The sequence below is a fragment of the Homarus americanus genome, unplaced genomic scaffold (genome assembly GCF_018991925.1).
Source record: "Homarus americanus isolate GMGI-L3 unplaced genomic scaffold, GMGI_Hamer_2.0 scaffold24694, whole genome shotgun sequence".
Classification (NCBI taxonomy): Eukaryota; Metazoa; Arthropoda; class Malacostraca; order Decapoda; family Nephropidae; genus Homarus; species Homarus americanus.
This window is the reverse complement of record NW_024732780.1, coordinates 8,143,636-8,166,153: the sequence shown is the minus strand read 5'-3', so window position 1 is coordinate 8,166,153 and position 22,518 is coordinate 8,143,636. Positions and strand designations below refer to the sequence as shown.

General features: G+C 46.1%; 1 protein-coding gene across 2 annotated transcripts in view; it reads right to left on the bottom strand.

Annotated features, from left to right (window-relative positions):
• Positions 1–22,518, bottom strand: part of LOC121869045 (serine/threonine-protein phosphatase 1 regulatory subunit 10-like) — a 96,376-nt gene that overhangs the window by 15,653 nt on the left and 58,205 nt on the right. The window lies entirely within an intron of this gene.

Genomic DNA, 22,518 nt, shown 5'->3' with positions numbered 1-22,518 from the left:
ACTGTTTGAGTGTCATTAACTGTTGACATATACTAGTGACTGAGTGGCATTAACGGCTGACATATACTAGTGACTGTGTGAGTGACATTAACTGCTGACATATACTAGTGACTGTGTGGCATTAACGGCTGACATATACTAGTGACTGTGTGAGTGACATTACCTGCTGACATATACTAGTGACTGTGTGAGTGACATTAACTGCTGACATATACTAGTGACTGTGTGAGCGACATTAACTGCTGACATATACTAGTGACTGTGTGGCATTAACGGCTGACATATACTAGTGACTGTGTGAGTGACATTACCTGCTGACATATACTAGTGACTGTGTGAGTGACATTACCTGCTGACATATACTAGTGACTGTGTGAGTGACATTAACTGCTGACATATACTAGTGACTGTGTGAGTGACATTACCTGCTGACATATACTAGTGACTGTGTGAGTGACATTAACTGCTGACATATACTAGTGACTGTGTGAGCGACATTAACTGCTGACATATACTAGTGACTGTGTGGCATTAACGGCTGACATATACTAGTGACTGTGTGAGTGACATTACCTGCTGACATATACTAGTGACTGTGTGAGTGACATTACCTGCTGACATATACTAGTGACTGTGTGAGTGACATTAACGGCTGACATATACTGGTATTTTGTGTGAGTGACGTACCTGCTGACATATACTAGTGACTGTGTGAGTGACATTACCTGCTGACATATACTGAGTGACTGTGTGAGTGACATTACCTGCTGACATATACTAGTGACTGTGTGAGTGACATTACCTGCTGACATATACTGGTGACTGTGTGAGTGACATTACCTAACTGGCATATACTAGTGACTGTGTGAGTGACATTACCTGCTGACATATACTAGTGACTGTGAGTGGCATTAACTGTATACTGTTGACTGTGTGAGTGACATTACCTGCTGACATATACTGATGACTGTGTGAGTGGCATTAACTGCTGACATATACTAGTGACTGTGTGAGTGACATATACTAGTGACTGAGTGGCATTAACTGCTGACATATACTAGTGACTGAGTGGCATTAACTGCTGACATATACTAGTGACTGTGTGAGTGACATTAACTGTTGACATATATTAGTGACTGAGTGGCATTAACTGCTGACATATTAGTGTTTGTAAGTGGCATTAACTGCTGACATATACTAGTGACTGTGTGAGTGACATTAACTGTTGACATATACTAGTGACTGTGTGAGTGACATTAACTGCTGACATATACTAGTGACTGTGTGAGTGACATTACCTGCTGACATATACTAGTGACTGTGTGAGTGACATTAACATTGACTGTTTGTGAGGTGGCATTAACACTTTGGCCCTCTCACTGTTGACTGTTTGAGTGGCATTAACTGTTGACGTGTGTGAGTGGCATTAACTGCTGACATATACTAGTGACTGTTTGAGTGGCATTAACTGTTGACTGTTTGTGAGTGACATTAACTGCTGACATATACTAGTGACTGTTTGAGTGTCATTAACTGTTGACTGTTTGTGAGTGGCATTAACTGTTGACATATACTAGTGACTGTTTGAGTGGCATTAACTGTTGACTGTTTGTGAGTGGCATTAACTGCTAACATATACCAGTGTGTGTGTGTGTGGCATTTAACACGTCAGAGGAAGAAAAACCAAACTAACAAACACTTTAAGCCATTAACTGAGACTACACGACTGACAGACAAATAGACACTGATGTTACTAAAAGACCACGGAAAGAGAAACAAGACAATGTTAAAAGTACATAAAAGACAAACTAGAGAGGTTAAATTACGTTAAAAATAAATATAGACTTGATAAATTATGTTAAGTGATAAATTAAATAAATCAGGTTTGTTATTGATGTTAAAATGTAAGAAAAATAAAGAATAAAAAACTTGTTAAAATATTGATTGATTGAGAGAAATTTAACATGAGCCAAGAAACATATTTTAAATTGGGATAAATAATTAAAGAAAAAAATCACTAATTGGGAAATATAGTTAATACAAAATGGGGGGGGAATCAATTAAAAACACTAAAATGGGGAAAATGGGGCCACAAGAACCCATTAATGAGACTAAAATCCTGAAAATATGAACGGATAGACATTAGAGAGATGATAAACAAGTCGCAATAGGGAGACAAGAGACAAAATAGGTTATGAGAAGTGGTTAAGAATAAATAGGGGAGGTGTAACCGGTTCATGATAAGACCCTTTAGAGTACGACAAATTGGGGTGAGGGAGAGGAGGGGTAAAATGGAAGACAGGGTAGGGGTAAAATGGGGTAAAGGGGAGGGGGGGTTCTTGATCACTCCCCCTCACTATCAGGGTTTCAGTGAGGGTGTCAGGACCATTTGTAGTGAAGGAATTAATATATTACCAACAATAAGTATATTATTGACTTGACTGATGTTACCCAAGGCGCCCCACACACACACACACACACACACACACACACACACACACACACACACACACACACACACACACATCCCTTATTTCACATGATGATCGAACACCCTAACATTACTTGGGTAGGTTAGGTAAGTTCCAGTTAGGTTAGATTACATTAGATTAGACTAAGTTAGGTTAGGGTATTAAAGTCATCAGGTAAAAATAACAAACCTGGGGTGCCTATTCTTCACATGGTAACTGAGGGTAAGTATAGTGAGGTCTGTAGATCCTGCAGTGTGTGTGGTGGTCGTTGGGTCGATAGTCCAGTACTAATCTACACTACTGCATGGGGGGGAGGGGGGGGGTGAAGAAGAGAGATAGATGGGGAGAAATGAGGAAGAAGGAAGAGGAGAAACTAGAGGATAAATAAATGAGGCGATAACTAAAAGGAAGTCACAGAGAATATGCTGAGAGATGGAGAGAGAGACAGTCGACGAAGAGAAACCTTACCTTAACACGACGTAAGCAGCACCACCACCACTGACACACACCATCATCATCACTCACTGTATAAAACTTCTTGCAACAGATGTATATATTTATTGTACACCTTTAGAACAGTCTCTAGAAGCATTGAGGCATTTCCATTCAAGATCAAGTCACCACACCTTGAGGATACGTCATTACTGAATGGCCTAAATCACTTTGTTTTACTATTTTTTTTTATATTAACATTTCTTACTGACATCGAGGTACAAGTCACCATCAACTGGATATGATAGTCGCCACACCATCACCACTATCGTACCTGTACTATATAAATAAATAAGTTTAGTAGGTATCAAACACATAATTTAAGTACCAAGGTTAAAACACTAACTTGATACAGTAAAAATATAGGTAATTATTAAAGTACTGTACACTATACTAATTATTTATACATCTAACTTCAACACAATATTATAATCCCTAATAACTTATATCTTAACATATTTTTAACATTTCTTAATATATATATCTGTATTAACACTAATGCTTTCCCCAGACTCCAGCCTTTACCAAACACACATCTCGAACAACAATATCGACTCAGTGATGGGGAAGAAAATATTCCTGTACATATATAAGTAAACCCCCATTAGATATATCTCCCCGGCTTTTGTTTAAATATAGTGTGTTGTAACCCGCCAGACTTTTGTTAAACACGCCTCAGTGTTAGTGGCTACTCTTGGTTATGTCTGGACACCTCCCCATACGGCCTCCAGGGTTTGTTTTAAACATATACGTCAGAGTGTGTCTCCTCCCCGTCCGGTTTGTTGATCTATTTGAGCCAGTGGTAACCCTCCTTCCCAGCCTTTGTTAACCTAAGTCACGATCCACAACAAATCCGTTACTTGACGCGAACGCAACACTGGTCGTTCTTGTAACTCATTAACGTATTGTACAGAAAGGTTATTAATACTCAGTAGAGGCAAGTATCATTAAATTACAGCTTGATAAGCCTTATAAAAATCATTACGTCAAAGCAACTCTGAAGATTAAACAAGTACAATTATTAAATAAAATGTGCACATGGTTTTGAGAGTGTCACAGGAAGTGTTGCCAAGAATTCGATCCAAATCCAAACACTGTATTGACCACTGTAACACTATACAACACACTCACACCACCCCAAGACGCTCGGTGTACATACAAGCAAAAGATACCACATGTTAAATTTATTCGTGTAAATATACTAGTAGAGGATGCATCGTATATAAAGAGGCCAACACTTCTGATCTTTAGGCTACACCTACACACTAACCGCCCCTCACCCACCACACTCTCACGCGCCACACACCCCCACCCCCCTCGTACCTACCTACATACCACCCCCCGTGATGGTGTATGGGTACGACGCACTGACTCACTACGCCTGTACACTGTAACTTGGTGGTCTTGCTTGACTCACGGGGCGCCTGCCTGCCTGCCCCGGGGATAATAATAACCCCACCCCAGACTGTATACACACACCCTCCCACCCCTCCATACACATATCGACCCATCCACCGTCCCCCCCATATATAGGGGAGTCCAAACCACTCCCCCCAACCAACCGACAGAGATGCCGACGCCCAAGGGGGAAGGAGTTCAATGGACGATGCACCTACTTCACCAGACCGTGGCAACACTGCACCAGGGTCGTGGACTACCACACACACTCACGTCCTCCCCAAGAGTTTATGTCGTTCATCTTTTAGTTTATGTCAAAGGTAATGTTTATTCTTCACCTCTCCAACACGTTCTGAGTAACCGATTAAAACACATTCATGGTTTAGTTGTATTTAATTAAACCTGTTTTATCGGAAGTTTATCTCATACCATTAATGATCATCTCTGGTTTATACGAGTAATTACCTGAGCTTAATCTCGACTAATCAAATGTTTCTCCTTAATCCGACACCTGCTCTAACTCTTCACTATGTTATGCCAAGGTTATTCTATACGTCTTTCATCACTTAGTTCAACATTCCGCCCCGTCCCGTCCCGCCCGTCCCGTCCCGCCCGTCCCGCCCCGTCCCGCCTTCACCACACTGGAGTATCGAGGTCAATTGTGTATAGTATGTCACACACTTAATGCTGCCATATGTATTAACCTTTGACCCTAGTGTTGTTTTTGAGAGAGAGAGAGAGAGAGAGAGAGAGAGAGTTCTTGTTTCTTTATCATCTGGAGGAAATGGCCGCAAGATGACTGGAGCGCGGCACACTACGTTTCCTGTTGACGAAACTCTGTGTGTGCGCATCAATGACTACACACCACCTTTAATTCCCTCACACTATCAACCAAATTCTCAAAAAGATTCGTTACGAGTATTAAAAAAAAAATCTTTCCCACACACCACGACTAACTTTCAACACTAAAAAATCTATTGTGTTTCCTCAAAGACTCGTAACTTAAGTGAAAATGTGGCAACGTAACCAATAAATTCACTCAAACCACGACACACAGAGAAGGGGGTCAATGGCCGCCAAATGGTGTAGAGACTTGACCTTCCCTAGACTCTTATCCGCCTCACTATTAACACACATTGAGAGTCAAAATCTCGACAATATTACACCGAGACTCGACACTAGGAAGCCGCGTGTCTTAAACGATAAAAAAAATAAAATCATCTTCTTAAAATAATATAAATTCATAAAATAATCGATCTAAAATGTAATAATAACAATATTAAAATCAGGGTTAAATGTATTCCCGTATTAACTGACAGAAAAATCAACACAAACACTAGCCTGAACAAACACACGTAACAAGTAAAAAAATATTAAATAAAAAATACAACAAGAAACAAAAGTAAAATAAAAAATAAATCAATGTTATATGAATTATTATGGTAACAATACAACCCTGAACACAATGACCTAATGTAAACACGGCAGCCACTACCACCGTCATACTCTCTCCGGACACGACTCATTCTTCACCAACAGTTAACGGGAGTGTTGGTTAGGTGAGGGTGGTGTTGGTTAGGTGAGGGTGGTGTTGGTTAGGTGAGGGTGGTGTTGGTTAGGTGAGGGTGGTGTTGGTTAGGTGAGGGTGGTGTTGGTTAGGTGAGGGTGGTGTTGGTTAGGTGAGGGTGGTGTTGGCAGGGTGAGGGTGGTGTTGGTTAGGTGAGGGTGGTGTTGGCAGGGTGAGGGTGGTGTTGGTTAGGTGAGGGTGGTGTTGGTTAGTGAGGGTGGTTGGTTAGGTGAGGGTGGGTTAGGTGAGGGTGGTGTTGGTTAGGTGAGGGTGGTGTTGGTTAGGTGAGGGTGGTGGTGGTTAGGTGAGGGTGGTGTTGGTTAGGTGAGGGTGGTGTTGGCAGGGTGAGGGTGGTGTTGGTTAGGTGAGGGTGGTGTTGGCAGGGTCAGGTTCACTCACATTTCATGGATTAAACTAAACAAGGTCGCAAAATATTATGAGATCTTGAAGTGTTTTTTTTTTAATTGTTTATCGTCTTGGCGGAGGTCAACTAAAGATTAACCCCCAGCTTATTTCACCTTAAGACCATCCACACTAACGCCAATCCGACTTAATTATCAGGTAAAGTAACCGGGTTAATCTTGAGGTGACCCCAATATCGACTATAAACACCTGTATGTATAAAAGGTATAGTCAATTAACCCCAGCAAACGCACAACCCTCCACGATAGTAAACCGATCCTTGATACGCCTGTGTACTGCTATTCGAGACATCTTCACTACGACCCACACAAAACAAACACCCCCCCCCCCTTCTCCTTTCTTCAGGTGCCCGGGGATAACACGCAATAGATAATTTATTCAGTTCCGGTATTTTCAGAATCACAGGGGATCATTTCCTTCTATCGAAAGCGTAATTTAGAGGAGAATCACTTTGGGCGGGTTACGTTTGGTGGAGGACTCTTTTACACATCCAGTTTGGGGAGGAAGTACACGCACAATCTTGACTAATTCATCTTAGGCCATGACACCCATCAAAATATCCATATACAATATATTATAAACGACAAATGCAAATAACTCAACCGAAGCGCGCGCGGCCATTTGTTGACGTCGTTACCATAGAGACCAAAGGGCGGGAACTAGGCCATCCCGGGCGTTTACTTTCACTCTCATCGCCGCCATCATACAGCTGGCGGTCCTGGCCTCGTCTTCCGTATAACAGTACAGTGATCAACGTTGTATCTTAGTTCATATTATCAGCGTCCTGTCGACCTTTTGTTTCACCAATATATGAATGGTGACACAAGAATATCTGATAACAATACCTATTATAAAATTTTCCCAAGTCAACACCGCCAGTTAATCACCTATAATAACCCAAACAAGGAATCACATGAAGATTGGCACCCCTAACTACTAGAGAGGAAAGGGGGGGGGGGAGCTAATCTTCAGGTGACCCCGAAAAAGCACCACACTCTTTAAGTACTAACCAATATAAAATTCAGGTTAGCTATGTCGGCATTCTGCATAATCTTCCGTGTGGATATATTGTAGGTAATCAATGTGAACTAGTAGGAATTTTCTTTTAATTTTTACTAAACAAATATATTTTATCTCCTACAGGTGACGACATCTTGACCTCACCACACGGCAACACCTTCTCGTAACCTGGAGAGTTGTGTAAAACTGAACTGAACGAAAGTCTCGCTGCATCACGACCACAAACCGACATCACTATAAGTCTCTGCCTTCATTAAACACTTTCACTCAACAACAGGTAATGAGACACGATTACGGTGGAGGATCATTACAGATTACCTACGTTAAGCTTATAACATCAACAGGACAATACTTTAGTTACAGTTTCACTTTGCCGCCATTTTTAAGACGTTATGTTTCTGTTAACTAACCAGTCTTTTCTTATATCTTCAAGTACCTGGAGCATCGTACTTCCCCAGTCATAAGTCAGGGTAACTTATTAAAAGACTGACAATACCTTCTTATGGCTACCGAGGTGGATGACCCTAGTAACATCTGAGCATCAGTGTTGTACCATTTCGTTATGTTCTCAAGATCAACTAGTACAACCTAACCAACTGAGGTACTCTTGACTGCCAATGAGCATCAGGTTAGTGGGTCCCGGGATTCAAGGCCGTGTGTACCCCGAGGCGCCACGAGCAGTATACCTTCCACCTCTCAGATGCCTCTCAGAATTCTCCCAAGACGACCAGAACATATACACTTGACTCGGATTTTGTTACTTAAGCCGCTGGTCTGGTCTGGTCTGGTCTGTTACGACATAATGCCATCTACAAGACACTGGTTTATTATACATAGTTGCCACCCTCCTCTACACCACCACCATCATTGTTGACCAGAATTACCACAGCAACACACGATACGGATCACCTGAAGATTAGACACCCTAGCTTATCTCACCTAATGATTTAAAACACCCTAAAGGTACCTAAGGGGAGGGGTTAGTTTAGCTTTAAGGTGGTTAATATTAAGGTGAAGTAAGTCAGGTTAGGTGGCGTAAGTTAGGGGGGGGGGGCACTGATCTCGAGGTAATCTGATAACACTACCAGCCCGTCCTCGATGCTAACGGGAGGGGGTGAATGACCTTCAAGTTAACGCCGCGACACTGCACCCTATTATATGTTAGGTTTAGTCATCACACCCCGATACCGTATGCAGCAGATGGCTATGATTAACAAACCTCAGGTATTATAATGATTGACACTTGGATTGAGAGCCGCGACCCCTCCCCCACCCCTGTCAATCACAAGTCACGTCAAATTTTGTTTTTTTCCAATACTATTTACCGTAGATATATTCAGTAGATCGTCCCTTTGGTAATTATAGACTACTACCTCCCACTTCAAGAATATTTTCACCAATACTGGGAGATAGGTGAGGAATATTTTGTACTAGGTTATGATACTGAGGCCATGTAACATCAATACCGTGTTTAGTCCACTGACGTCGAATGCTGCTGCTCCGGGCCATGAATGCCGAATACTGATTATCGAGGCCATTAACATATACAGTACTGTCTTCAGGCCGTTTAAGTTATGCTGTCGTACTAAACTCCTGTGACCAATGCTTATATTATGGTCATTTAATAGCGATGTGGTAGATATTTTAAAGTACAGTTTAATCGATCGCATTTAAGTCTGCCATGAAGCCATTTAAACGTTTCTATGATAATCTTGTGTTTGTTTGGATCCGTTGTTTATTTTGGGTGTTTTAAGTTTTGTCGTTTTAATTAAGTTGAGGTTTTTTAAAGTGCTTTGTGCCATATTTATTAATTAGAGACTTTAAGTGATTTAGGTAATTTTTAAGTTTTGAGGTCCATAATAAAAGTGGTTTAGGTTAATTTGAAGTGTCTTAGGGCATTCCTAGATTTTTAGTCCATAGTCTAAGTGATTTAGGTAATTTTTAAGCTTTAGGTCCACATTTTAAGTACTTTAGGTAACTCGTAAAATTTCTCGTCGTTTTCATTCTACCTTATACTTTATTGGGCCATCAATAAGATTTTTTTCCATGTACCTGTAATATTTTTTTTTCACTACGGTAAACTTTTTTTTGTTTAGGAATTATTTACGTTTTGATCATTTACGCATAGAACTTAAACTTAAAACAATAGACATTACCTTTAAATTTTTAGGTGCAGTATTTATTTTTTAAGTATATTACATAGGGATATAAATCCGTAGGCACAACAATTACTAAAAAAATAAAAAGGTTTACAGATAAACTTTCAATTTTGAGTATACCTGTACAGTACCTCACCTTGATGGTAACCTAACCCAAGGTAACGTTAAGATGGGTCAAATCTGCAGGTGATATTATAAGCTTTCACCTGTAGATCAAGCACCTTAACTTAACCACCCCACACCTGTTAACTTTAGTGTGGTTAATCAGGTGAAAAATAAATGTGGGAGAGGGGGGGGGGATTAATCTTCAGGTAAATCCATTGTTTATCGTGGCATTAAAACAATTTACAAACAAAATGAAAATAGATTTCTCAGTGTTGATATTTTTTTAAAGTTCTGACGTCGCTAATAAAGGTCAAATAAATTCACTAAATCACGAAATAAACAAAAATAAAAGACCGTGCCTCTGTATATTCTTATAGGAGTTACGTATAAAAGTTATCCATCCTCTTCCAATATCTTGTTCAGTTTCATCACACACACTTGGTCACACCTTCACCTTACTTACATATACACACACAGTTAGTTGGTCATACACCTCAACTTACACACACACAGTTAGTTGGTCATACACCTCAACTTACACACACACAGTTAGTTGGTCATACACCTCAACTTACACACACACAGTTAGTTGGTCATACACCTCAACTTACACACACACACAGTTAGTTGGTCATACACCTCAACTTACACACACACAGTTAGTTGGTCATACACCTCAACTTACACACACACAGTTAGTTGGTCATACACCTCAACTTACACACACACACAGTTAGTTGGTCATACACCTCAACACACACACAGTTAGTTGGTCATACACCTCAACTTACACACACACAGTTAGTTGGTCATACACCTCAACACACACACACAGTTAGTTGGTCATACACCTCAACACACACACACAGTTAGTTGGTCATACACCTCAACACACACACACAGTTAGTTGGTCATACACCTCCAACACACACAGTTAGTTGGTCATACACCTCCAACACACACACACAGTTAGTTGGTCATACACCTCAACACACACACACACAGTTAGTTGGTCATACACCTCCAACACACACACAGTTAGTTGGTCATACACCCCAACACACACAGTCATACACCTCAACACACACAGTCATACACCTCAACACACACACTGTATCAGGTCAAGTCTTACCCACAACATGAGTTAACATGACATCAAAGTCAACAACTATCTCAAACATAAGTCTGCACCTGTCTCTCCTCTACCTCCAAGTTACCCCCAAACAGTCTCTCCCAAATCTTTTCTCCATCATTAAACCCCCTCATCCATCCCTCATCTCCCATAAAATGAAACTAGTGCCTGTCGACGTCCTTTAAGCTAATACTTATAGGGAGATGAAACCTCCCCAAACACTACGTCAACGTGCGACTCTTCCACAATAATTCTCTGTGATATATTGTACGTTCTTCTGAGAGCCCATCATTATGGTAGGTAAGTACTTCTGAAAGTTCGCCATTATGCAGAAAGTACTTCTGTGAGTCCATCATTATGCAGAAAAGTAACTTCTGTGAGTCCATCATTATACAGTTAGTACTTCTGATAGTATAATTATACAGTAAGTACTTCTGAGTCCATCATTATACAGTAAGTACTTCTGAGTCCACCATTATGCAGTAAGTACTTCTGATAGTACCATTATACAGTAGGTATTTCCGAGTCCATCATTATACAGTAGAAATTAGCTCAGGTCCACCATTATGCAGTAAGTACTTCTGATAATATATACAGTAGGTATTTCGAGTCCATCATTATACAGTAAGTACATCTGAGAGTATCATTATACAGTAAGTACTTCAAGTATCATTATAAAGTAGTACTGCAAGGTATCATTATGCAATTCTGAGAGTATCATTATACAGTAAGTACTCGTAGTATTATTATACAGTAAGTACTTTTGAGTCATTATACAGAAAGTACTACTGATAGTATCATATACAGTAAGTACTTCTGATCTGCATTATGCAGAAAATTGCTCTAGAGTCCACCATTATACAGTAAGTACTTTTGAGTCGCCATTATACAGAAAGTACTAGATAGTATCATTATACAGTAAGTACTTCTGGTCCCACCATTATGAGAGATTGCTACTATAGTTCACCATTATACAGTAAGTCAAATTAATTTAATCATTCTACAGTAAGTACTTCAGTGTATCATTCTACAGTAAGTCCTGTTTGATATCATCATTACAGTAATTCCTATGATAGTATCATTATACAGTAAGTTAGCTGCGATCCATTATGCAGAAAGTACTGCAGGTCCACCATTATACAGTAAGTACTTCGATAGTATCATTATACATTAAGTACACGGTCTAAGTCATTTATACATTTGAAATTGCTACAGTGATAATCATTATACAGTAAGTACTTCTGATAGTATCATTATACAGTAAGTACTTCTGATAGTATCATTATACAGTAAGTACTTCTGAGTCCATCATTATATAGTAGTACTTCAGGTCTATCATTATACAATATGTACTTCTGATAGTATCATTATACAGTAAGTACTTCTGATAGTAACATTATACAATAAGTACTCGATAGTAACATTATACAAAATAGCTGATGAAATCATTATACAGTAAAATTACTGATAGTATCATTATACAGTAAGTAAATAGTATTATTATAGTTAGTACTACAGTAGTATCATTATAGAGAAAGTACTTGATAATCATTGTAAGTAGAGTCCACCATTGTACATGTAAGTATCATTTAAGAAGAAGTACTTGAGTCCATCATTATATAGTAAGTACTTCTGAATATCATTATACAGAAAGTACTTGAGTCCATCATTATACAGTAAGTACAAGAGTATCATTATACAGAAAGTACTTGAGTCCATCATTATACACGAAGTACTTCTGAGAGTATCATTATACAGAAAGTACTTGAGTCCATCATTATACAGTAAGTACTTCTGAGTCCCTCAAGTTTATACAATTAATTATCTTATTAACCTATGGTGTTTAAGTTTCACATAGCGTTACTTTGCATCAAGAAGCTGAAGTATTATTTTGAAACAACACAACTTTACCCGCTGTGTTGTGTTGAGTTGCTAGCCTCTGGTCATCACACCGCCACCACGAGCTTGTGTTGTCAGATGATTATACAATACACTATTTTTTGGCCTTTTCTCTCACTAGATTCTCAAAATAGACTCCTAAGTTGAATTTTCCTCTTAGGGTTATGAGCGCGCCCGTGTGGTAATGATCTCACTTACCTGTGGGGCTGAGGGTAGTGGCTGCCAGTGGTCCGTATTCACACAGGTTCGTAAACTGAATATTTCTCGTAGATGAAGACGCCAGACAGCGTCCAAATTTGTTGACTCAAGTTACAGCTTAAAATTAACATCTATTTATAACATCACTTAACATCAGTTAGAGAACAATATTAACACTGAAACACAAGTTCCACTAGAGACGTTCACTTAACATCAATTAGGAGACCAAAGTTAAGTTAATTGTTAAGATCAGCTGCGTGTAATCTCCAGCATGGCCCACTAATCCCCAATATTAAAATCCCCAGTTTTAAATGTGTAATCCAGAGAATAAATGTATAATGCCTCGAGTACAAAGGTGACCCCAGCACTCACAGTCGCTGTCATCCACTATGGGAAAATATAATCCACAACAACTCCACTTATTTTACCCTGATACTGAGTGAGACAAACACCTCTACACTGGTGCCCACGCCCGTACACTGGTGCCCACGCCCGTACACTGGGGTGCCCACGCCCGTACACTGGGGTGCCCACGTTCTAACACACTCAAAAGCCACTTGGCCAGAATTCATTAACATGGACAAGAAGAAGATTAAAGACTTGATATATTGATAAACTAAGATGATGTGGAAAAGGAAGGAGAGGAAGAGTGAAATTAATCCAGAAGAAGATATGGAAAAGATAGAAATAAAGAAGACGAAAAGAGAAAACAAATTGGATAATATAGATGTGATAACTGAGCATCCGAGAGAACAGTTGAACAATCAGTCGTCGCGTCATGACATCCACCAAACACGACAGCGTGACTGTGGCCTTCTACAAAGTGCACAAAAATGCATACATGAGACACACAGGAAACAATCACTAACATACATAAAAATGACATGACAGGACTAACCATGACAATAGCATTAAGAACAAAAAAAATGGCCTCAAAATAGACAGTACTGAATGATGATGAAAAATTTGTCTCTGTCGAATGTGATCGAAATTCACTATCAAATGTGAGATACGCGAGTCGCTCGAACACCCAACAAATATGACCGAAACTCACTAAAAACTGTATATGAGAATACAAAGTCATCATTATGACCGAAACTAACGTGGCTGTCCACTATGACAAAAACTCGCAAACTGTCACGCAGACCAAAATCACTGAAAACTGTCATGAGACTCACTAAAACTGTCAATATGACAGAGACTCACAAAACTGTCATTTATGATAGAGAACTCACTGAAACTGTCACTGTCACTGAAACCATCATGAATGAAACTCACTAAAACTGTCAATTATGGCGAAGCTCACTAACGTCCAATATGGAACTCACTCAAAAACTGTCCACTATGACCGAAACTCACTGAAAACTGTCCCATATGACCGAAACTCACTGAAAACTGTCCCATATGACCAAGACTCACTGAAAACTGATTAAAACTCACTGAAAACTGTCCCATATGACAAAGACTCACTGAAAACGGTCCACTATGACCAAAACTCACTGAAAACTGTCCAATATGACCCAAACTCACTGAAAACAGTCCTATGATAAAACTCACTGAAACTGTCCCATACCACTGAAACTCACTCGTTAACTCCTTATTACAAGAAGATGGAGAAATTCTTGCAGTTGAATTGACACTAAAACACACTTGTCGACGTATAGCACTGTGTTCACTCCTTACCTATACTGCAGAAGTGTTTGTGTGTCTTAGGGAGTAAGGAGTGGTGAGTTGGGGGGAGGAGGGAGGAGTGTTGGGAGTAGGAAGTGGGAGTGTGGGGGTAGGGAGTGGGAGTGCGTGATAGGTAGAGGGAGTGTGTGGGAGGTGGGGGGTGGGAGGGTAGGTGGTGGGGGGGGGTGGGGAGGAGTAGAGGTGGGAGGAGGTAAGAAGGTGGGGAGGGAAGAGTGGGGAGTTAAGAGGTGGGGGAGTTGGAGGTGGGGGGTTAAGAGGTGGGGGAGTTGAGAGGTGGGGGAGTTAAGAGGTGGGGGGAGTTAAGGTGTGGGAGTTAGGCTGGGGAGTGGGAGGTGGGGGGGAGGTGTGTGGGAGGTGGGGAGGTGTGGGAGGTGGGGGTGTGGGGGGAGGGGGGAGTGTGGGTGGCACGGCAGGTGTGTGAGTGTGGAGGGGCAGGGGTGTGTGTGTGTGTGGGGGAGGGGGTGTGTGTGGGGGAGGGGGTGTGTGGGGAGGGGGTGTGTGGGGAGGGGGTGTGTGGGGAGGGGGTGTGTGGGGGAGGAGGGTGTGTGTGTGTGTGTGGGGAGGGAGGTGTGTGGGGAGGGAGGTGTGTGTGTGTGAGGGGGAGGGAGGTGTGTGTGTGAGTGTGTGTGTGTGTGGGGGGAGGAGGTGTGTGGGGAGAGGGTAAGGTGTGGGGGGGGGGGGGAGGTGTGTGGGGGGGAGGTGGGGGAGGGGGGGAGGTGTGTGGGGGGAGAAGGTGTGGGGAGGGGGGGAGGTGTGTGGGGGGAGGGGGGGAGGTGTGGGGGGAGGGGGAGGTGTGTGTGGGGGAGGGGGAGGAGGTGTGGGGGAGGGGGAGGAGTGTGGGGGGAGGGGGGAGGTGTGTGGGGAAGGGAGTGTGGGGGAGGGGGAGGGTGTGGGGGGAGGGGGGGGGGAGGTGTGTGGGGGGAGGGGGAGGTGTGTGAGGTGTAGGTGTGGGGAGGGTGGAGTGTGGGGAGGGGGTGGGTGTGGGGGAAGGGGAAAGGTGTGGGGGAGGGGGGAGGTGTGTGGGGGGGAGGTGTGTGGGGGGGGAGGGGGTGTGTGGGGGGGAGGGGGAGGAGTGTGGGGGAGGGTGTGTGTGGGGGGAGGTGTGGGGAAGGGAAGGTGTGGGGGGAGGGGGGGAGGTGTGTGTGGGGGAGGGAGGTGTGTGGGGAGGGGGGAGGTGTGTGGGGGAGGAGGTGTGGGGGAAGGGAGGGGTGTGGGGGAGGGGGTGTGTGGGGAGGGAGAGTGTGGGGGGGGAGGGGGGTGTGTGGGGGAGGGGAGGGTGTGGGGAGGTGTGTGGGGAAGGGGGGAGGAGTGTGGGGGGAGGGGGGGAGGTGTGTGGGGGAAGGGATGAGTGTGAGGGAGGGGGTGTGGGGGAGGGTGTGTGGGGGTGTGGGGAGGTGTAGAGTGTGGGGGAGGGAGGTGTGGGGAGGAGAGTGTGGGGAGGGTAGAGTGTGGGGGAGGGAGAGTGTGGGAGGGGGGGGGAGGAAAGGGGGGAGGGGGTGTGGGGAGGGAGGTGTGGGGGGAGAGGGAGGGTGTGAGGGGGAGGAGAGGGTGTGGGGGGGGGAGGGGAGGAGTGTGGGGGGGGAGGGGGGAGGGTGTGTGAGTGGGGAGAGGGTGTGGGGGGAGGGGAGGGTGTGGGGAGGAGAGGAGTGTGGGGGGAAGGAGGGGTGTGGGGGAGTGTAAGGAGGAGGGGGAGGAGTGTTGGAGGGAAGGGGAGGAGTGTGGGAGGAAGGGAGGAGTGTGTGAGGGGGGGAGAGGGAGTGTGATGGGAGGGAGGTGTGAGAGGGAGGTGTGGGGGGAGGGAGAGGGTGTGGGGGGAGGGGGAGGTGTGGGGGAGGGGGAGGTAGTGTGGGGGTGTGGGGAGGAGGGTGGGGGAGGGGAGGAGTGTGAGGGGAGGAGGAGGATCTGCAGAGGGAGGGGGGAGAGTGTGGGGGAGAAGGGAGGGTGTGGGGGAGGGGGAGAGAGGGTGTGGGGAGGGTGTGGGGGGGGAGGGGGGAGGTGTGGAGGGAGAGGGTGTGGGGGAGGAGGGAGTGTGGGAGGAGGAGAAGGGTGTGGGGGAAGAAGGGGAGTGTGGGGGAGTGTGAGGGAGGGAGGAGTGTTGGGGAAGGGGAGGAGTGTGGGAGGGAGAGGAGGTGTGTGGGGAGAGGGTGTGTGGGAGGAGGTGTGAGGAGGGTGTGGGGGAGGAGAGGTGTGGGGTGGGGAGGGTGTGGGGGGGGGGAGGGGGGAGGTGTGGGGTGGGGGGAGGGTGGGGGGGGTGTGGGGGAGGGGGTGGAGGGAGCAGAGAGGAGGGGGAGGGTGTGGAGGAGGGTGTAGAGTAGAGGTGTGGGGAGGAGTGTGGGGAGGGGGAGGTGTGGGGAGGGAGGAGTGTGAGGGGGAGGGAGGAGGAGGGATGAGGGAGGGACAGTGTGGGGGAGAAAGGAGGAGTGTGGGGGGGGGGGAGGAGTGTGGGGGGGGGGAGGTGTGGGGGAGGGGGAGGTGTGGGGGGGGGGGGAGGGTGTGGGGAGGGGGAGGTGTGTGGGGGTGGGGGAGGTGTGGGGGGGAGGGGGGAGGGGGTGTGCAGGGGAGGAGTGTGGGGGAAGGAGAGGAGTGTGGGAGGAGTGTAGGGAGGGGGAGGAGTGTTGGAGGAGGGAGGTGTGGGGAGGAAGGGGAGGAGTGTGGGAGGAAGGGGAGGTGTGAGGGAGGGGAGAGGAGTGTGGGGAGGAGAGGGTGTGGGAGAGGGAGAGGTGTGTGGGGGGAGGGGAGGGAGTGTGGGGGGAGGGTGTGTGAGTGGGGAGGGAGGGTGTGGGGGGAGGGGGGGGTGTGGGAGGAGGAGAAGGGAGTGTGAGTGGGGAGGGAGGTGTGAGGTGTGATGGGGAGGGAGGAGTGTGGGGGAGAGGTGTGGGGAGGGAGGAGGAGTGTGGGGGAGGGGGAGGAGTGTGTGAGAGTAGGGAGAGGGGTGTGGGGAGGGGGGAGGGTGTGGGAGGAGGAGAGGGTGTGGGGGGGGAAGTGGGGGTGTGGGGGAGGGAGGGAGGGTGTTGGAGGAAGGGGAGGAGTGTGTGGGAGGAGGGAGGGTGTGAGGGGGAGTGTGTTGGGGAGGGAGGAGTGTGTGAGGGAGGGTGTGTGGGGGAGGGAGGGGGTGTGGGGGGAGGGAGGGTGTGGGGAGGGAGGTGTGGGGTAGGGGAGGTGTGTGGGGGTGGGGGAGGAGGTGTGGGGGGAGGGGGAGGGTGAGGGAGGGAGGGAGGAGAGAGTATGAGGGAGGGAAGTGTGGGGAGAAGGAGGGTGTGAGGAGAAGGAGGTGTGGGGGGGGAGAGGGGGGGAGGGAGTGTGGGGAAGGGTGGAGTTGGTGAGGGGGAGGGTGTGGGGAGGGGGAGTGTGGGGAGGGGGGAGGGGGTGTGGGGGAGGGGGGAGGGAGTGTGGAGGGGGGAGGGTGTGGGGGGAGGGGGGTGTGGGGGGGTGTGGGAGGGAGGGTGTGGGGGGAGGGAGGAGGAGTGTGGGGGAGGAGAGGAGGTGGGGAAGGGGAGTAGAGTGTGGAAGGAGGGAGGTGTGGGGAGGGAGAGTGTGGGGGAGGGGGGGGAGGTGTGGGGGTGTGGGGAGGGAGTGTGTGGGAGGGAGTGTGGGAGGGAGGGTGTGTGGGGAGGGGGAGTGTGGGGGAGGGAGGTGTGGGGGAGGGGGGTGTGGGGGAGGAGAGGGTGTGGGGAGGGGGAGTGTGGAGAGGGGGAGGGTGTGGGGGGGAGGGAGGGGGTGTGGAGGGGGAGGGGGGAGAGGGGGTGTGGGGAGGGGAGTGTGGGGAGAGGGGGGAGGTGTGGGGAGGAGGAGAGTGTGTGGGAGGAGGTGTGGGGAGGGAGGAGTGTGGGGAGGGTGTGGGGGAGGGAGGGTGTGGGGAGGGGGAGGAGTGTGGGGGGGTGAAGAGCAGTGTGGGGAGGGGAAGAGAGGTGTGGGGGTGGGGGAGTGTGTGGGGGAGAGCAGGCTGGCGGAGGAGCAGGCAGGCGGAGGGAGGGAGGAGGGTTGGCGGAGGAGGAAGCAGGCTGGCGGAGGAGGAAGCAAGAGCTGGCGGGAGGGAGGGAGCAGGCTGGCGGAGGAGGGAGCAGGCTGGCGGAGGAGGAAGCAGGCTGGAGGAGGAAGCAGGTTGGTGGAGGGAGGGGCAGGCTGGCGGAGGAGAGGCCAGGCTGGCGGAGGAGGGAGCAGGCTGTGGAGGAGGAAGCAGGCTGGGGAGGTCAAGGGTGCAGGCTGTGGAGAGAGGGAGCAGGCTGGCGGAGGTAGGAGCAGGCTGGTGAGAGGAGGCTGGCGGAGAGGGCAGAGCAGGTTGGCTGGAGGAGGAAGCAGGCTGGAGGGGGAGGGAGGGAGCATGCTGGTGGAGGGGAGGGGCTGGGCTGGCGGAAGAGAGACAGGCTGGCGGAGGAGAGCAGGCGCTGGTGGAGGGAGGGAGGAGGCTGGCGGAGGAGGGAGCAGGCTGGTGGAGGAGGTGAGCTGGGAGGGGGCAGGCTGGAGGGAGGGTGCAGGTTGGGGGAGTCTGGAGCAGGCTGGCGGAGGAGGGAGGCTGGCGGAGGTAGGGAGCAGGAGGCTGGTGGAGGGAGGAGTGGGCTGGTGGAGGAGGGGGAGCAGGCTGGCGGAGAAGGGAGCAGGCTGGCGGAGGGAGGGAGCAGGCTGGAGGGAGGGGGAGCAGGCTGGGGGGAGTCAGGAGCAGGCTGGCGGAGGAGGAGGGGGGCAGGCTGGCGGAGGGGGGTAGGAGCAGGCTGGTGGAGGAGGGAGCAGGCTGGCGGAGGAAACGAAGCAGGTTGGCGGAGGAGAAGCAGGCTGGAGGAGGAGGAGCATGCTGGTGAGGAGTGAGCAGGCTGGCAGGAAGAGGAGAAATGGCGGAGGAGGAGCAGGCTGGTGGAGGAGGAGGCTGGCGGAGGAGGGGCAGGCTGGTGGAGGAGGGCAGGCTGACAGGACGACACCCGGAGGAGGAGCAGGCTGGCGGGAGGAGGGAGCAGGCTGGTGGAGCAGGGAGCAGGCTGACAGAGGAGAGAACCAGGCGACTGAGGTGATCAAGGTAGTTTATATAACCTTCGTGTTTACTGTTTACATTAAAGGATCCGTTAATCATGCCCGTAAACATCTACATTGACACCTCTATTTGGCAGATTATCTGGTGATACTGTAGTCCGTTATATAGAAGATCCGTTGAATGAAACCTTCCATATAACGGACTGTATGGATGAGTACAGTCCGTTAAATAGAGTTCCGTTAGATGCGAAACCTTCCATATAACGGACTGTATGGATAGTACAGTCCGTTAAATAGAGGATTCCGTTAGATGAAAGCCTTCCATATAACGGACTGTATGGATGAGTACAGTCGTTAAATAGAATTCCGTTAGATGTAGAGCCTTCCATATAATAACGGACTGTATCCTCTCTACATTGAGTGATATCAAGATTAAATGGAGTTGGATTATTTTATCACAAAAGAATTTGTTATTATTATTATTATTATTATTATTATTATTATTGTGTGTGTGTGTGTGTGTGTGTGTGTGTGTACTGTACAAGTCTCACTGACTTACCTGCTGTTGAGGAATGGGCTCCCCAGCTGTTGTTGATATAGTTGTTGTTGCTGTTGTTGTTGTGGAGAATTAGGTTGTGGGTAAGTGTTCTGATGTTGCTTGTGGTTGCTTCATGATGATATGTTTGTTGTAATTGGCAGTGGAGGTTGTTGATATGCTTATTGTATATACTGCTGTTGTTGTTGTTGTGGTGGTGGTGTTGTTGCTGATAATACTTGTTGTTGTTGTTGTTGGTGTGGCTGCTGGAGGTCAAGGAGGTTTATCTGTAGGAGGTATGGCTCGCTGGGTCTCAGGAGGTTGGAAATATTTGAAAGCCACCCACCATTGAGTAAGCTGGGGAGAGAAAGGTGAGTAAGTTATTGTACAGTTAGATGAGGGCAGGTAACCTGGTCATAGGAAAACAACTATAATCCTATTAGAATTAATATAATTAAGTTAGGGTCCAATATAATTTAAGGTCAAAGTATGTCTTCAGAAATAGAGAAAATAGAAAGAAATAGTAGGAAGGAAAAATACCTGATAAAAAGAGACAAACAAAGAAAAATGAACGAAAGAAAGAAGATAATGAAAGCAAGGTGTGTGAGAGAGAGAGAGAGAGTGTTTTAACATCCACAAAATCAATAATCATTAACACAATAATTTTCTTAATACATATCAATAGAAATAATTATATCACTTTAATATAAGAGATAAAAAACACAAGAATAAATCGTTTGTAAATGAAAACAAATCACGTAGAAAAGTTATATTCGTTATATTTAGACAGAATAAACATAATAATACTGACACCTAACTATATCACATGCACCTCCCTCAATAGGAATCACTCCCAGGCAGCAAACTGAGTGTGGCAGGAAGTCATGTCAAGGGGATGAGTGTGAGGTGAAAGATTCAATTTCTTCTGTCTTTATAAATTGCAAACCTCACTCTTCTCTAGTAGCTGTCTCCTCCTACACACTTTTTACCCCAGCATAGGAGAGAGATTTGAAGGCAGGGAGGAAGTGGGGGGGTTGAATTAGGATATGTAAAAAGTTCAAGTGCAGTTTAGTGTTTTGTGTGTGTGTGTGTGTGTGTGTGTGTGTGTGTGTGTGTGTGTGTGTGTGAGATGTGTTGAATACCAGTACAGAATTGTGTACATGTGCTCGACTCTGACGCAAGCACATCATCATGGTATAAGCCGGTATGGGCAAAAATTCATCCTCAAAAAAAAAAAAAAAAAAAAAAAAAAAAAAAAAAAAAAAAAAAAAAAAAAAAAAAAAAAAAAAAAAAAAAAAAAAAAAAAAAAAAAAAAAAAAAAAAAAAAAAAAAAAAAAAAAAAAAAAAAAAAAAAAAAAAAAAAAAAAAAAAAAAAAAAAAAAAAAAAAAAAAAAAAAAAAAAAAAAAAAAAAAAAAAAAAAAAAAAAAAAAAAAAAAAAAAAAAAAAAAAAAAAAAAAAAAAAAAAAAAAAAAAAAAAAAAAAAAAAAAAAAAAAAAAAAAAAAACTCCCTCCCACACCTCCCTCCCACACTCCCCCCTCCCCACACCTCCCTCCCCCCCCCACACACCTCCCCCCTCCCCCACCTCCCTCCCCCACCTCCCCCTTCCCCCACACCTCCCCTCCCCCACCTCCCCCCCCCACCTCCTTCCCCCCACCTTAACATTAGAGGAAAAATAAAGTTGACCTAATATTGACCCCCTTAACATCGACCTTTATAGCACCCATAACATCCCCCCTTATGTTAACCCCTTTATATAGAACCCTTAATATTGACCTCTCAACATTGACCTTGAACTTTAACCTCACACCCCTCATGTTTTACTCATGTCAACATGTATTATTATTTTTCCCGCCTTATGTGCTTATGACTGGCTCTAACGATCTGTTTATTGTCATTAATGTTAGGTAATTCATGTATTACATAATTAACAGTCTGATTGACCTATTTATATGTTCAGTGTTCAATGTTATGTTCAATGTTATATTCAGTGGTGTTCAATGTTATATTCAGTGTTATGTCAGTATTGTTCAGTGTTATATGCTACATCAAGTGCACGACTACTTTTGTCTCTCCTGTCTCCCCTCTACTTCTGTGTCCACAAACCTCATCCTCCTCTTTTCCTCCTCCTCCTCCTCCCCTCCTTCCCCTCCTCCTCCTCCCTCCTCCTCCTCCTCCTCCTCCTCCTCCTCCTCCTCCCTCCCTCCTCCCAAATCCCATACTCGTAGGCACATGAGAATAACTGTCCTCGTTCCTCCTCTCCAGGCCCAGGTAGCCCCACCCCTGAGGGTCAGCAGCCCCCCCCCTCACATGCCAACACTACCTCCTCCCCCTCCACCTCCTCCCCCCCATTCTTCTTGCCCACACAGTTAAGTCTCCTCTCCCAGGAAGGTATTGTCACGTGCTTAAAAGGACTACCAGTGAAACTCCAAATAACAGACTTCTCTCAACCAATACTATAACTTC